The sequence below is a fragment of the Chiloscyllium plagiosum genome, unplaced genomic scaffold, assembly GCF_037043375.1.
Source record: "Chiloscyllium plagiosum isolate Xiang-an unplaced genomic scaffold, Cpla_swu_hap1 HiC_scaffold_18, whole genome shotgun sequence".
NCBI lineage: Eukaryota > Metazoa > Chordata > Chondrichthyes > Orectolobiformes > Hemiscylliidae > Chiloscyllium > Chiloscyllium plagiosum.
In genome coordinates this window covers 40301495-40319774 of record NW_028270156.1, presented here as the reverse complement: position 1 = coordinate 40319774, position 18280 = coordinate 40301495, and the positions used below count along the sequence as shown (strand labels likewise).

Below are 18280 nucleotides of genomic sequence, written 5' to 3'. Positions count from 1 at the left end.
CATAGTTGCTCCTTCCAGAGTCCAATTTGAGCAAAGCAAATCACAGAAATAAGCCTCACGCTCAGCTACACCCTGACCCCTCCACCAAAGTCCATTTTGCAGTAATATTTACGAGAAAACAACTTACTGCAAATAGATTTGGGAAATTACTTGAAGTGGATCAGGAATTGATTTATCAAATCATAAAAATTAAGCCATATTCTCAAATGCCCATCATTTCCCAAAAAGAAAATGATTTTCAAAACTGAAAGTAATGTTCTCACTTTGGAAACAGCACTATCACAAGTTTCAAGGCTGTGTAAATTCTAATAATGATTTATAAATCATGTAAATCCAACAAGGGAAAAATATATGTACACTATTACTTATAATCTTTGAGGTAAAAGTCAAAGGCTATTTCTCAACTTAGTTTAAAAATTAATGCAACATCTTATGGCACAGGTCAAATTCTGAGACTTGTGACAAATAGTGTGGAAACAGGCCCTTTGGCCCAATCAGTCCACACCGACCCTCCGAAGGAGAGTAACCCACCCAGACCCATTTCCCTCTGACTAACGTACCGAACGCTATGGGCAATTTAGCATGGCCAATTCACCTGACCTGCACATCTTTGGACTGTGGGAGGAAACCAGAGCACCTGGAGGAAATGCACGCAGACACAGGGAGAATGTGCAAACTCCAGACAGTCGCCAGAGGCTGGAACTGAACCTGGGACCCTTCCGTGAACAATGTATGAGAGCTTTAGTTACTTCTGAAAAAACTTTTAGTTCAAAACCATACTCTTCAATACTTGGGAGTGCAAACACCAGTAACTATTAATTATTTCCTCTATTCAAGGACAAGTGCAGAGTTTAATTCAATGAATGGAAGAATGCACTTTTACACAAATTACAAAGAAAAATTGAAGCCAATCTCAGTTGTCTATCAATTTGGAGCTTTCCTGGGATAAGGGAATCAAGAAAATCATGACAACATGAATGAAAACTACTGATTCGTTTAACAATGGCATCATTATAGAACTAGTTAACTTACTGTCATGTGAAATGTTATTCAAAACAAATATTCATCAAGTTTTATCAAGTATGAAAAGGCCAAGCCCAAACGAACAAAAGCAATGCTTGCTCGGTCACTTAAAAAAAATTATATGGTGACAGCACAGAATGATACCGTTGATAAAACACTCTGCAAAAGGAATGCAAACAAACTTTAGTTCTCTTTTTCCATGGATTGTAATTGCCCCCAAACCTCCCTTTCAGGTGCTTATTCAAAGGTTTTTTTGTTGAAGGTCACAAACTGACTTTAACATCAGGTAGAGCATTTGAGATCAATGCTCCTTGTTAAGAAAAACGTTTCCTAATGCTTTTTTTTTTGCTAATGCTGGTTCTGACATTTCCACTTATTGGTCACCCTTCAACGGAATAGAAATCGCTAGGTCTTTTGAGCTGACTGTTGTATTACATAAAACTGTGAAATCTCAGCACATTTTTACTGTACATGCAAGAAACAGAAGGATCGTAAAATTAGAACAGATTAAACCGATTTACCAGGAACAGAACGATTTTACCGAGTTAAGATTAATATTTGTTTAATGCCTACAATAGAGGTAATGATACTGGTCAGACTAACGCTCCCAAAGCCAGGGTTTAAATTCCATCAGTTGCCCTGGTAAGATTTAAAGTCCAACTAAATAAATCTGAAATATAAAAGCTAGTCCCAAGTAATGGTGTCATTAAATTATCAAAGACTTGTCAAAAATCTATTTGTTACACTAAAAACAAATTTTGACCTCGTCTGTGACACACATTCCATGAAACAAAAATAACTATTTGTAATTGTTGAAGCATGCTTCAGATATTTGCAAAACAATTTCAGTTCATGCAATGAACTCCATTAGCAAGCTTTGAGAAGATTTGTAGCTCAGGTTGAGGTTCTGGATACAGGTTTGCTTGCTGAGCTGGAAGGTTCGTTTTCAGATGTTTTGTCACCATACGAGGTAACATTTTCAGTGGGCCTCCAGATGAAGCACTGGTGGTGTAGCCCCCTTTCTATTTGTGTTTGGGTTTCCTTGGGTTGGTGATGCTATTTCCTGTGGTGACATCATTTCACATGATGTCATTTCCTGTTTTTTTCTCAGGAGGGGGAAGAGATGCTGGTGATAAGTGGGATCCAAGTCAATGTGTTTTTTGATAGAGTTCCCGTTGGAATGCCATGCTTCTAAGAATTCTCGCGAGTGTCTTGGTCTGGCTTGTCCTAGGATGGATGTGTTGTCCCAGTTGAAGCAGCGGTGTCCTTGCTCATCCGTCTATAAGGATACTAGTGAGAGAGGGTCATGCCATTTTGTGGCTGGTTGATGTTCATGTATCCTGGTGGCTAGCTTTCCGCCTGTTTGTCCAATGTAGTGTTTGTTACAACTCTTGCAAGGTATTTTGTAAATGACATTAGTTTTACTTGTTGTCTGTATAAGGTCTTTCAAGTTCATTAGCTGCTGTTTCAGTGTGTTGGTGGGTTTGTGGGCTACCATGATGCCAAGGAGTCTGACTAGTGTGGCATCATTTCTGAGATGTCTTTGATGTAGGGAAGATTGGTTCAGGTTTCTGGACGTGTTCTGTCAATATCTGGTTCGTATGTATTGTTTTCCTGTAGGCGCTGGCTTGAAGTTTCCCATTGGCTGTTTGCTCTACTGCAAGATCTAGGAATGGCAATTTGTTGTTGTTTTCCCCTTCTTTAGTGAATTTTATGCCAGTAAGGGTACTTTTGCAAGAATTGTAACAAACACTAAATTGGACAGACAGGCAGAAAACTAGCCACCAGAATACATGAACATCAACCAGCCACAAAACGACATGACCCTCTCTCACTAGTATCCTTATAGACGGGTGAGCAAGGACACCACTTCAACTGGGACAACACATCCATCCAAGGACAAGCCAAACAGAGACACGCATGAGAATTCCTCGAAACATGGCATTCCAAATGGAACGCTGTCAACAAACACATGGACTTGGATCCCATTTACCATCCTAAGAAAATGAAGAAATTATGTCACCACAGGAGATGACATCACCAACCCAAGGAAACCCAAACATATAAATAGAAAGCGGGCTGCACCACCAGTGCTTCATTCGGAGGCTCACTGAAGAGGTTACCTAGTATGGTAATGAAATATCTGAAAACGAACCTTCCAGCTCAGTGAGCAAACCTACATCCAGAATGAACTCCATTGTTCAATCTACTCTTTGAGAGTAACATTAATAAGATGATGCAATTTTGAAGCAAAGTTAGGTCATTCCAACACCTGTAAATACCAAACTTAAAATACAATACTACTAAAATTGAAGGACTGAAATGCTAAAGCCCCACAAGACATGTATTTATTAATTAAAACCGCATGCATTACACCATATTACATGAAATATGTGTAAAAGTTTTTAAGCAATGCATGTGTAACAGCATTATGTTGCCAGGGTTGGAGGATTTGAGCTATAGGGAGAGGCTGTACAGGCTGGGGCTGTTTCCCTGGAGTGTCAGAGGCTGAGGGGTGACCTTACAGAGGTTTACAAAATTATGCGGAGCATGGATAGGATAAATAGACAAAGTCTTTTCCCTGGGGTCGGGAGTCCAGAACTAGAGGGCATAGGTATAGGGTGAAGGGGGAAAGATATAAAAGAGATCTAAGGGGCAACTTTTTCACACAGAGGGTGGTACGTGTATGGAATGAGCTGCCACAGGATGTGGTAGGCTGGTACAATTGCAACATTTGGACGGATAGATGAATAGGAAGGGTTTGGAGGGATATGGGCCAAGTGCTGGCAGGTGGGACTAAATTGGGTTGGGATATCTGGTCGGCATGGTCAGGTTGGACTGAAGGGTCTGTTTCCATGCTGTACATCTCTATGACTATGACTTATTTCAGAGCTCTCAAATAAACATGAAAAGGAGAAGTCCAGAATAAAACAAACAGGATATTATATCTCTCCAAATGCATACACTTAGCCAGGATGACAGTACAAAGCCTTGTTGTCTAATGAGAACTATATGCTTTCTCTGCCCAAATACACTGAATTTTCATAAGAAAAATGTCCTCATTTTAACAAAGATGCTGAGCACCCTTCCTGCAGTTAATCCAAAATCAATCCAGGATCTGTGTCTGAACAAGGAAGGAACAGATAACAAGCTTGCTTTGTGTACAGTGAGCTAATGTGCACTGAATAAGTTTTAATTCATTGTAAGTTTTAAAACTGCTGGGATAACTTAACATTGTTGTATCACAAAGAGTTTAGCAAACATCTATAAAAGATGATTTCTATTGCAAGACCTCTCTACACACATTCCCAATATCTCGGTATATTTAAAATTTTAAAATTAAAAACACATAAACCCACAATAGCAATGCTATAGTACAGATCATCCATAACCAACTTTTAAAAAATTTACATTTGAGAAATAAAGTTGCTATTCACCAGTGCTGGAAAAATGTAAATCATAATTCAAATGTTCTGGATTAAAGTTTAGCTTTTTTAATAATTTGGCTTTAGGTACTAAATGTGTTAAGTGGAAAGATCTGGTTCAGAAATTGGTTCGAATCTCTGGTGAAAATAATTCCAAAAGTTTGGAGCTAATTACAATTAAAAAGATGTTTTTTTAAAAGCAAAGATTAGAGACAAACATATGAACTTGCTACAGAATCGGGAACTTCTACCCAACAGAGAAGGAAACAAAGCCAGCACAGATATAAATTATCCCTCTGAGTCACAGACCCAATGTGCTTGCTTTTAAGAAAAAGCATAGCTCAGTTGCAGTTCTACTTGAACCTCCCTACAAAAAACACATGCCATCTTGACAGAGATGGGGACCAGAAGGTTAGCTGCCACATATATCATTAAGTCAGGAGAAAAAAAAAATCAACGTACATACAGTCTGCACCTTAAGCAGAGAAAATACTAATATTAGCATTCATCACACAATGTGGGTGAGGGCTCGAGCTCAGTTTTGAAGTCTCAAGGGGGAAAATAAACTGATTAACATTCACCCTTTGGTAATCAAGAATCAATCTACCTCTGCCTTAAAAATATTTAAGAATTCCACCACTACCTTTTGAGGAAAGGAAATTCAAAGATTGGAAGATTTGTTTAGTTTGAAACTTGACCAAGAAGTCTACATTCCTCAAAGATAATAGCTTGGGTGAGTAAGTAGTTGACGATCTGCCAGCAGACAAGACAAAAAGCTGATAATTTGGAGGATTGTTTTGTGAAAGCTGATGGAAGGGTACCCATAAATCTTGTACCCTGGAGAAACCTAAAATAATGAAATTATTTTAGCACATCTGCTAAAAACTTTGTTGCGATACAGCAACATTAAGTTATCCCATTCAAAAGGGTTGTAGCAAGAGACAAAATTGGTACAAAAGGCTCCGTGCCTTCCTTAAAACAATTTCCCCACTCATATGCTGAAATGAAGGAGCATCTGGTCTGTTGCTAACTGCTGTTCAATCACGTCATCCCCATAAATCACAACAATGGCCACACAAACAAACAGGTGAAAGTAGTCAGTCTGGTAATGAGCCCAACATGCCTCCCAGATGTGAAGTGCTTCTGCTTCTGGAAAATCACTTATAAAACAGAGAAGAATCCATGGGGCGGCATGGCTCAGTGGTTAGCACTGCTGCCTCACAGCACCAGGGACCCAGGTTCGATTCCAACCTTGGGCGACTGTCAGTGTGGAGTTTGCACATTCTCCCTGTGTCAGTGTGGCTTTCCTCCGGGTGCCCCAGTTTCCTCTCTCAGTCCAAAGACCTGCAGGTCAGGTAAATTGGCCGTGCTAAATTGCCCACAGTGTTAAGTGCATTAGTCAGAGGGAAATAGGTCTGGGCGGGTTACTCTTCAGAGGGTTGGTGTGGACTTGTTGGACTGAAGGACCTGTTTCCACACTATAGGGAACCTAATCTAATCTTAATACCTTTGGATTGGTCCCAGTAGTAAAAGAAGCTTCAAGTTTCCTGCAACACAGAGGGAACTCTTTAAGGAAAGAGTCGAGCTGAATTATCACATTTCTTTGCACAAAGTTAAGTCAATAATATTGGCTTGGTGAATTTTATGTAATAATACATCACAAAAATGTGAAATATTGCTGCATAGCTATGTCAATAACAGGAGTGTTATTCCTAAGTTAACAGTCTCTAACTCAACAGTAAAAACGTCTACCAGTGGATCCTGAACTCAGGAATGGATTTTAAAGTCGAAGCACAAAGATCAATCTAAACGCTTGCTTTCAAAAACAAAAAATAGTGCTTAGCCATGTTGTTTTCAAGTTTGGAAGCAAGCAAATCAGCTTAGGAGATTTTTATAAAAGTTCAATTTCTTTGCAGTTCAATTTCTTTGAATTTTTAATAAAATGTTAAAAACTACAATAGTATCAAGACATTGATTTAAATGAGAACACTTTTCCATGAAATACAAAAACACACAGCTGAGACCATTAAGCATAACCAATAGAATAAGAATGTCCTAAATTTTCTATTTACCCGGGCATTGGAGTAATTCTAGAATGATAGTTACAATGGAAAACATCCTTCGACAGAACAATTAAAATAATAATTGGCATGGTGGAATTGCAAAGCTGGCCAACAAGGTGACAAGTTATCACCAGTTCCTGAAGAAGGGCTCATGCCTGAAACGTCGATTCTCCTGCTCCTGAGATGCTGCCTGACCTGCTGCGCTTTTCCAGCATCACATTTTCAGACAAGTTATCACTACTGTGAACAGTTGGCTTATCACAGCATTTCAAAATTGGTCAGTATGAGAAACATCAACTTCCCACCCACAACAGAGCTACTTGTAAATTTTTGATCAGACTATAAAACAACATTTAGTTCTCATGCCACAAAATTAATAGCAGTATCTGATTTTTCACGTCATTGGTGATATAGCTACCAGTTAAAACGATGAGAAGTGGAAGAATCCTCACCAACTACCCAAAATAAAAGCACTTGTTCTCCTAATTCTTACCGTCTCGTTATCAGAATACAATGAGGTGTCAATAACATCCAGCTTACCTGTCATTTAACACATGACAATAGATAAATATAAATATAAATTTAAGAAAAATTTGAAACACTGATTTAAATGGGCTACTTTAGATATTAAAATAACCCACTACACTGTTGCAGAATATATTTTTCACTTCACCCCACATCAAAATTGCTGCACAATCCAAAACACAAGACCAGAATAGGTTTACTATGGTGGTAAATTCAATTAGATTCAAGTTATTGTACTGCAGTTCCAAGTCAAGATGCTACATTACAAGACTGTAGGACGAAGGCACATAGCTACAGTAACCACATCCTTGCAGTACAACACTGGCATATTTTCTGCATTGCATCAACATCAAGAAAATGGAGGAAACAGCCCAGACTGATGAGCAACTAACAAATTTCAATATGTAACTGATGGCAACATCCTTTTATATGACTCACTGATGTAGCTTTTCCCTATAAAACTCTCCAAATGCTTTTGCCCAGATAGAAAATAGTAAATTATTATACAGTTTTAAATTAATCAAAACCAAAGACAAAATAATGAAAGTCACGACAGAACCACAATATATTTGTGAACAAAATGTACAGAAACAAACTGATAAAGGGGAGCTTTAATCCCATTTGAAGTCTCATGTAAATAGAAAAACATTTTAAAGTATTGTTAATGTTACAAAACACACAACACTGTCACTTTGAATTAGAAAGCCTCGCTTCAGCAACATCCAATCAATCAACACATGCTACTTGAAATACAGACAATTCTTACGAGCATTCGACCAAGGAAGGAACAGGAGTAGGCCACTTGAACCTTAAAGCCTGCTCTGCCATTCAATAAGGATCACAGCTGTTCTGATTTTTAACCTTAACTTGACATTCTTACATACCCCAATAACTTTTATTCCCTTGGTAATCAATAATCGATCCATCTCGGTTTTAAAAATATTTAAAGATTCTTCCACTGTGTTTTGAGGAAGGGAATTCCAAGACTCAATCTTCAAAGAAAACACTTTTCCTCATCTGTGTCATAAATGGGTGACCCCTTATTTTTAAACTATGACCCCATTTCTGGATTCTCCCAAAATCCTTTCCACATCCACCCGGTCAAGTCCCCTCAGGATCTTGTTTCAAATAAATTACCTCTGACTCTTGTAAACTCCAAAGGATACCAGCCAAGCCTGTCTAGTCATTCATAAAAAGGCAATCAAACATTTCTGGCATTCCAATGCATTAACATCCTTCTGCCAGTTTTTTAGATTAGATTACAGTGTGGAAACAGGCCCTTCAGCCCAACAAGTCCACACCGACCCGCTGAAGCGCAACCCACCCAGACCCATTCCCCTACATTTACCCCTGCACCTAACACTACGGGCAAATTAGCATGGCCAATTCACCTGACCTGAACATTTTTGGACAGTGGGAGGAAACTGGAGCACCTGGAGGAAACCCACGCAGACACGGGGAGAATGTGCAAACTCCACACAGACAGTCGCCTGAGGCGGGAATTGAACCCGGGTCTCTGGCGCTGTGAGGCAGCAGTGCTAACCACTGTGCCACCGTGCCGCCCAGTATGGTGACACTCCCACCAATGCCCTGTATAACTGAAGCATAACCTCATTATTCTTGCATTCAAATCCCTCGCAATAAATCAGCTTTCCTGATTACTTGCTAAACCTATGTACTAACTTCCTACAATTGATATACGAGGACATCCAGATCTTTCTGCATTTCAGAAGTCTGCAATCTCTCACCATTTAGATTTTTTTTAATGCTTTCTACTAAAATTCCTCCACATTATTAGATTAGGTTAGATTACTTACAGTATGGCCGACTTGAGGGTCGGCCCAACAAGTCCACACCGACACTCCGAAGAGCAACCCACCCAGACCCATTCCCCTACATTTACCCCTTCACCTAATAGGAGTAATTTAGCATGGCCAATTCACCTAACCTGCACATTTCGGGGCTGTGGGAGGAAACCGGAGCAAACCCACGTAGACATGGGGAGAATGTGCAAACTCCACAGACAGTTGCCTGAGGCGGGAATTGAATCCAGGTCTCTGGCGCTGAGGCAGCAGTGCTAACTGCTGTGCCACCATGCCGCCCACCCAGATGTTTACTTACTCACAACCTCTATCTCTTTGAATACTCATGTCTTCTTCATAACACCTGCCTACTGATCTTTGCATCATCAGAAAATGTAACTTACTACACCTTCTGGCCCTTCGCCCAAATCATTTAATTATAAAGAGTTGAGTCTCAGCACCGACCCTGTGACACACCATTTGTGACATTCCATCAGCCTGAAAAAGTCTTTCATTCCTACTTTCATCTTCTGGTTCGCTAACCAATCTTCCATTCATGCCAAAATGTAAACCCATCACCACAAAATATTCCTTTCTGTCATAACCTTTGATGTGGTACCTTATCAAAGGCCTTCCAGAAATCTGAGTACAATACATCAACTTACCCACAAGTTATTTCTTCAAAGAATTCCAATAAATTAGTTAGACATCATTTTCCTTTGTTAAAACCATGTCGGCTCAGCCTGATTACCTTGAACTTACCCACATGCTGTGTTAACATTTTCTCTATGACATATTAAACTCTTTAATCTGAAGCTTTTGCTTTCTGCCTCAATCTCTTTTTTGAATGAAAGGAGTTAATTTGATTAGATTCCCTACAGCGTGGAGACAGGCCCTTCAGCCCAACAAGTCCACATCACCCCTCCGAAGAGTAACCCATCCAGACCCATTTCCCTCTGACTAATGCAGCTAACACTGTGAGCAATTTAGCTTGGCCAATTCACCTGACCTGCAAATCTTTGGACTGTGGGAGGAAACCGAAGCACCCGGAGGAAACCCACACAGACACGGGGAGAATGTGCAAACTCCACACAGACAGTCACCCAAGCGTGAAATCAAACCTGGGACCCTGGTGTTGTAAGGCAGCAGTGCCACTATTCTCCAATCTAAAATGAATCTTTCCTGAATCTAAAAATGTTTTGGAAAATGAAATTGCATTTAATTTATCTCATTAGTAACTCTTGACCCTAGGATGAAATCCATCAGGACCAAGGGATTTGTCAACTCACATTTCCAACTATTTACTCAGTTCTACTCCACTGGTATTTGTAACTTTTCAGTTCCTCCCTCCCCTTCAATTCCGTATTTACAATTATTTCCAGGCTATTTCATCATCTTTGGTGAAAGCTGATACAAAATGTCTATTCAATTCATCAGCTAACTCTTCATCTTCCATTACTAATTCCCCAGACTCCTTTTCTGTCGGACCAACATTGATTGTGTTAAATATTTTGTTTTAAAACATCTGAAGAAACTTGTGTTTTGACTAACCTTTCATACCCTTGAATTTTCCCTCATTAAATCTTTTCACAACTCTTTGCACATAATATAAAAAAATAGCAATCTTGTGACCCACCACCTATCTTTGCACAACTGTATGTGCCTTTTTTTTCAGTCCACTGAGTTCATCCTTAAAAACTGTATTTATTGGAATGTATCTATTGCGCTTTCTGGAATATCCCTTAAACTATTTGCACTACATCCCTGATGATCAATCCTTAACCTAAACTGATAGAGCTGGCAAATGTGCACTGTTTACATGGCCTCAGAATGCCCTTAAAAATAGCAGTTTTGGATTCTCACTTCTCTCCCTTAAACACTATGTAAAATTTAATCATTATGATCATTACTACCCAGGGGTGCTTTCTCTCTGAGGTCATTAATCCTCTCTCATAGGTCAAAACCAGGGCTAGCACAGCCTGCTCTCTGGTTGGTGCCATAACATACTAGTGCAGTGTTAGTGAAAACATCCAATGAATTCCTCATGGAGACTACCTCCCGACCATTTAATTTTTTTCATCTATACGCAAGTTAAAAACTCCAGGATAATCAATGTACCCTCTTGAGAAACTCCCATTATACCTTCCTTACTAAATGGTTACTGAATATGACTCCCACAGGTGACCTCTTGCCTTCATCATGTAGACGGTTCCAGATTGTTTCTATATCCAGGTTTCCTGAATTTATCTTTAGTTAACCGTGTCACTCCTTCACCCTTTCAGAGCTTCCTGTTCTTTCTAAAGGGCACATAACCTTCAATATTCAGGTCCCAATCTAGGTGGCCCTGAAAAAGCATTTCAAAAGTGAGCGCAAGACATTATGTCATGTACACATTTTTCTTAAACAAGTAACCTTCAAGTGGAGACTATTGAACAGTGCGCCATCTCCAAGAGGTCTGAATAATTAAGGAACACAAGTTTAAATTTATATTACTCAAAAAAAATCGAGCAAAGGTAGAATGGTTGCCATCTTTCAGTTCATCTGGAGAAATCACAAATCAGTCCTGTCACAAAGTGGGAAGACTGCCAGACCAGGAGGTTGAGATATCTCACCATCTCACTGAATCTTATTTTCACTCCTAACTAATGACAAAGTGTTTAATAGCTTTTCAAAGTCTCTATTTACTATTATCAGGAATTGATGTGCCTGGTCTCTTTACCCTTCTCAGATATTGAAGAACTTTGGGTGCAATGGAACCAGAATGAGCAGGATGTATGTATCCAGGACATCCATTGTCACTCTAAGCAAGCAAGAGTTCAGACATTTGCAACTTATATAGCTTTGTGGTGACTGGGAAATTCAACAAGCACAGATTTGCAAAATTGATAGCATACCCCAGGGAGTGGTAATGCAGAACAATCTTGCATCTTCGCCCTGCTGCAAAGGGGGGGGGGGGGGGGGAGACATTAAGACCTTCTGGCCCAGGCTACACAAGAGAACTGCTACTTTAAAAGCACAGAGCAGTCCATCAACTTCCCCACAATAGTGTTTGGGACCCACCAAATCCAAATACTGTAGTGCTACCTTGTTTAACATCCAGATCATGCAACGAACAATCAAGCAATTTTATGAAGAATGCAGCCTCTAGTGGCAACTTGAGAGCTGTGACTCAAACTCAGACAAGTGCCCCCTTGGGTCTGTGATTCTGCTTGTCTTTTTGCTTGCAAGGAATTAAAAATATGTCTAAGAGGCTTTGTAGTTCATCATCACCCTGCCCTGTGTGAAACGTGTGGGTAGGTGTGCCATGAAACAGCCACTGAAGTTGGACTGGTTCCATGGGAGAAATGCTTCCCCCTCAGACTGACATGTCTACTATGCTACCACACTCATACCCTTGCATTTCTTTGAATATTGCCAGATTTTTGATAACTGGGGTCTCATCGTTCTTATGTTAAAAACAAATCCATATCAGCTCAGTAATTACATGACATTTTCTCATTGCAACAATCATGTCAGGCTAAATAACATGGCTCATATTATGCAGTGGAGTATAAACTAAAAGGTCTCTGGTTACAAAGCATCAGTACTACCATTACAACAAGGCATCAAATCTGTTTGGACCATTATCCTAAGAGCAAATACTTGATAGTACATATAATATTACATTACTGCATGAGAAGCACTCTTGCTCCCAGAAGAATAGTTTGTGCCCATCAACTGCAATTTTGGAAGTAATGCATTGGTAAATATTGCATTTTCTACATTTGCAAAGTTACACACTATAGGAAAGAAAGCTGGCACCAAGGATGAAGAAAGGGTGGAACAGACATTTCATAACATAATAGCAGTATCAGTTATTGTAGCAGTTGTCATTCTCATCCAGCACCAAACTGCAAGTTTGCTGTTTTTACAAAAGGAGAGCAATCATGAAGAGAGTATGGCATCTTGATAAAATCACAGAACTCCATGAAATTAAAACAAAATTAGATTCATTTATTCACTGTAAAACAGTGGCCATGTTTTTTTTAGTCAATTCAATAAAACCAAAACATACCGACAAACAAAAACAAACAAACCAATCTACAACTGACAAGTTCAAATTAAATCCAAACAAAGGTCACATTGAATAAGATGCATGGCCAAAAACTAGGAGGGCCTATATTTCAAACTACAGTTGCCTCAGATTTCCACACAGCAGCAACATTCTGAATTATGTCAAGCACCACTTCTTCTGCAGCTAAAATGAGCTATGAAAAAACTAAAATTAGTAGCTGTTTTTCAAGCAATTCCAGTTTGGCCTAACAGATTTACCACCTTAAAATTCTGGTTTGTGAAACCATCGCAGTTTGAACTACAGCATTTCACAATCATCATACACTCAGACCTTAGTGAATTCATTAATATTTCAGTCAGATATAATACACTGCAAATAAAGTACGGATTTAGAATAGACGCATGACCCTATTAAAACGTGTCCTTTTCAAGAGTACATATAGTAAGCTCCATTATGAGCTGTACCCAATTCACCTGAGGAAAATACTTAAGATCCGCCTTTGCCCTCCAATAGCAAAGTACCTGCCAAAATTGGATCCAATCTCAGGTTGCCCTTCAAGTGACAGTACATGCCATTCCGAACAGTGCTCAAGGAGTCTAATCTATAATTGCAGCAACAAACCTAAACTCTTAAAAGGCACCATCCTACAAAGGCAAAACACAAAAACCTGGAAATATGCACAGTCAAAATAAAATTTCTAGACAAAGTAGACAAAACTGTTTGTCAGGTGCACTACTGAGGGAAATGTGACATTGTCAAAACTTCTAGGTGAGTTATAAATTATTGAGTGAATGAGAAGAAAGTTGAAGATTGAGAGACAACTTCAACAGGACAAAGTTCTACAAGTTTCCAAGCAGACGTTTTCTACCATTTTCAGCTAAATTGTCCATTTATTTTACCAGTTGTTACATATACAATGACGGTCACATCTACTTATTCACAGTATTATTATAGCATTATGACATTTCAGACAAATATAACCTCTTTCATTCAGTGAATGGACCAATGAAACGTAAAATTTCCTCCATGAAGTGTTTTTTAAAAAGAGGCAAAATAAATACAAGCCTGGTGTGATAATGTACAGCTTTCACAACATAGCCATGTTTTCAAGTGATAACAGGCATTATGTTTTCAAGAAGAAAGTGAGGGCTGCAGATGCTGGAGATCAGAGCAGAAAATGTGTTGCTGGAAAAGCGCATCAGGTCAAGCAGCATCCAAGGAACCGGAGAATCGACGTTTCGGGCATAAGCCCTTCCTGAAGAAGCGCTTACCCCCGAAATGTCGATTCTCCTGTTCCTTGGATGCTGCCTGACCTGCTGCGCTTTTCCAGCAACACATTTTCAGCTCATTATGTTTTCAAGGTCATGGACTGCAGCAGTTCAAGGAAGAGGCTCAACCTCACCTTCTCAACAGCAATCAGGGATGGGCACCAAATACTAGGCATGGGTGATGCCTATGACCCATGATTTGTTTTATTATTTTAAAGAAAAAAGGTCTGTCAACTGCAATAAAACCTCCATGGCCAGAACCCAAAACATATCAGAAAGCTTAGCCCCAGATAATTACCACCAAAATGATGAATACTGTAACAAGGAATGGCATCATCATATATTCCTGATACTACATAATCAAATTCAGTGAGCACACAGCTAAATTTAGATAATCAATTCTATATAATGACAACAAACACTGACATTCTGTACTTGGGATCGATAAATATGTTTACTCTGATTGCTATTAGTTGCAATCAATCAATATATTCCCTACAGGACATTACAACATTCAATGAGAATAGGGAAACATTACTAGTGGAGGCTTACATGCCCTACCCACAATATAAAGGGACATGAAAATATGTACAACTGTTTATTGAAGTCATGTCCCTCTGTTTGCAGTAACCCAAGCCCAAAAAAAAAAGAGGGTTGTCCATTCAGCAGACTTTTGCTTCAATTACTTCATAAATCAACAAATAAGAGCTTACAAAAATAACATAGCTAAGATGTGCAGTACCAGAATAGTCATCTATACAACAGAGTGTAAGGAAATATGCAAAAGCAGAACTGTATGCATAACTGCTTATACGTAAATAAAAAAGGCCATCACCTTATTCACCTCAACTTCAGCACCACATAACCATCTTCATAATAGTTGGGCTTAATAGATTTAATTTGAAAGGATAAATCTGATATAAAGAAAATCAAATTTAAAATTGACATGATAGTTCAAAATCAGCTGCAACTCCATCCAATCACAAAAGTGCAAGCAGAATCATATTTGAGAAATTTTGGTAAGATTTAAAATGTAACCCCAACACCCACTTATTTACTTTTAACCAATGGTATGACAACTCACTTTGAAGTCCTCCAAATACTAGTTATTCAAAAGCACAAACAATCCAGGTCTCCCATTCAGGCAAGTCACAACAAAAAGCAATATAATTTTCTCTGTTTCACAGTCAGCAAGGGCAGAAGAGATTAAATTTAAGATTTTGTACTAAAAGTGAACTTTTGTTTATCATATATTCAATAAAGTCACACTTCATTGATTTGCTGAAAACAGGTGTGGACCTACAAATAAAATGAATTTTGCATCTAACAAATGAAGAATGGATGAAAATAATTCATTTAAAACCAGGCAAAAATATCAAAGCCCATGCATCCAAGTGTGAGGGAAAGTTGTCAGTCACAAGAAGCTTTCATGAAAAGACAAAAGGATATTTTGCCTCAAAACACAACTTAACTGCTAGATTGGGAAGTGAGAACCTCAGAATGTGTTTACATATGATAATTGAAATACTGATCTCCAAAGAGGTTAGATATTACTAATAAATATATTTACAAAAAAACAGCAAAAACATTTTTTGACTTTAAAATGTAAAGTTATTGAAAATACAACCAATAACAAATACCAGTATAAAAAAAATTACAATACAACTCCTGTCTACGAACTAACCTACCCTAGAATACAAAATAAAACCTAACACTGTGCAAAACACCAATAAATTAGTGACTAATAGATCAAAAATGAGAAAAGCAAAAGAAAACACAAAAAAAACCCACAAAATAGCTATGCTCAGCACAAAGCTCCCAAACAAAATAACGGGAGCATTGTACATATACCTGTATTAACTCAGCAGCCCCATCCACGGCCCAGGGCTCAACAAACCAAACCATCCTGGTTAAACAAATGCCCTAGTTAAGACAGCCGACAAATCTATATCCAAATAGCTCAAACAGGACTGCCATTCCTTTTAAAAGCGATCTGTTGTGTGGTGCACCATGTTTGTAAATAAATCCAAGGGAATGTGCGTGCTCGATAATTAATTTCCACCATCCCAGCAAGCCCAGAAGGTTCTCAGACACCCAACTCATCAGAATATTCTTCCATGCATAGTACACAAGAGTATTAAATGGTTTCTTCCCATGCCTGTCTAAAGATGGTAAATTAGGTAGACCCAAGAGGAGAGATATCGGGTATAATTGAACTTCAGTCCTGAAGAAGGCTCATGCCCAAAACGTTGATTCTCCTGCTCCTGGGAGGCTGCCTGACCCGCTGCGCTTTTCCAGCAACACATTTTTCAGCTTCAGTCCTCAATACCTTCCCTACCTCTCCTGCCACAGCACTCCAATAAACACTAAGCCTGTGGCATGTCCAGAAGCAACAGGTAAGAGTACCTCCATTTATTTTACATTTGGGGCACATTGAAGATGCCCTTTTTTTAAAAACTTTGCCAGATGGTCCGCTGCCAGATAAACCCTGTACAGAACTTCTAACTGCATAGCACATGCCCTATTACAGACTGAGACTTTTTGCTCGTTCTCCCTTGTTTCAGAGAGATCTCCACTCCTAGCTCTTGCTCCCAGACCTCTCATAACCGGCTAATATCCTGCCAGGCCCTGCCACCCGGCGGGTGATAGAGGGCACTAACTGAAAGGATGCTTGTAAAATGTAGCAACAACCTCTGTATCGGGCTTATAGGATTTAGTGAGATGCATAGTCTTCTTCTGGTTGAAATCCCTAACTTGAAAAAAAAACGGAAAAGATCTCTGCTGGGCAACCTGTATTTGCGGCTCAGTTGCTCGAAAGACATCATAACCTTCCCCTCAAACAAGTCTCCCAAACTAGAAACTCCTCTTGCTGCCCATAGTTTGAACCCTGAGTCCATTATACCTGGTCAGAACCCTGGCATGCCAACTATAGGGGTAAGTGGCTAAGTCTTGGATAAACAACTCTCACTCTGACACATCGCCCTCCATGCCTTGATCGTACTAATAACCATGGGACTCCAGCAGTGGTCCATAACTGTCCTCAATTTATCAATGAACAGCAGGTTAATAAGACGGCACTTTGTTTGGGAGGCCTCGATATCCAGGCATACTGAGCCCGGAACTTTACCTACCCAATCGCAGACAAAGGAAATCAACAAAAAAAAAGACAAAGTAAGGATGAACACCCTGCCCATCCCTGGCTTCATGCCACCCCTACTGGTTACTACGAGAGAGGGAGTGTGAGAGGGAGTGAGTGTGAGAGGGAGTGAGTGTGAGAGGGAGTGAGTGTGAGAGGGAGTGAGTGTGAGAGGGAGTGAGTGTGAGAGGGAGTGAGTGTGAGAGGGAGTGAGTGTGAGAGGGAGTGAGTGTGAGAGGGAGTGAGTGAGAGAGGGAGTGAGTGTGAGAGGGAGTGAGTGTGAGAGGGAGTGAGTGTGAGAGGGAGTGAGTGTGAGAGGGAGTGAGTGTGAGAGGGAGTGTGAGAGGGAGTGTGAGAGGGAGTGTGAGAGGGAGTGTGAGAGGGAGTGTGAGAGGGAGTGTGAGAGGGAGTGGGAGAGGGAGTGGGAGAGGGAGTGGGAGAGGGAGTGGGAGAGGGAGTGGGAGTGGGAGAGGGAGTGGGAGAGGGAGTGGGATAGGGAGTGACAACAAAAATAAAGGAAACAGAGGACATCCACAGATGTCCAGTTATAAAAAAGGAACATATTCCAAATTTTTTTTTAAGTTATTAGAGAGAGAAAAAAGTGAAAACACAGGGAAAGAAGGAAGAGAGAATGAACATTCACCGTATTCTTAAGACCAGTCTATTTTACTGTATCTACAAAGTTTTTAGCTTTCTGAACCGAATCAAATACATAAACTGAGCCCTTGTGGCTGAAACAGAGCACTGCAGGATACCTCATGGAGTACCGGATACCCAGGTTCTTCTGTCTCTTTTTAACTTCATCGAAGGACTTCCTGTTTTAAATTAAAGCTGCCAATTCTGGAAATACATGATTTCTGACTCTTTGTGCAGCAGTGCCTGTGGGCCTTTTCCCAGTAATCTGGAGGCTCCTATTAGGTTTTGCTTGTCCTTGTTTGAGTGGAAGTGCACGAGGGCCGGGTGAGGGGGCTGTACTGGCCCAGA

The 18280-nt window shown here is 39.7% G+C and overlaps 1 protein-coding gene across 2 annotated transcripts in view; it reads right to left on the bottom strand.

Moving 5' to 3' along the window:
• rras2 (RAS related 2) overlaps positions 1 to 18280 on the bottom strand; it is a 95559-nt gene that overhangs the window by 32168 nt on the left and 45111 nt on the right. The window lies entirely within an intron of this gene.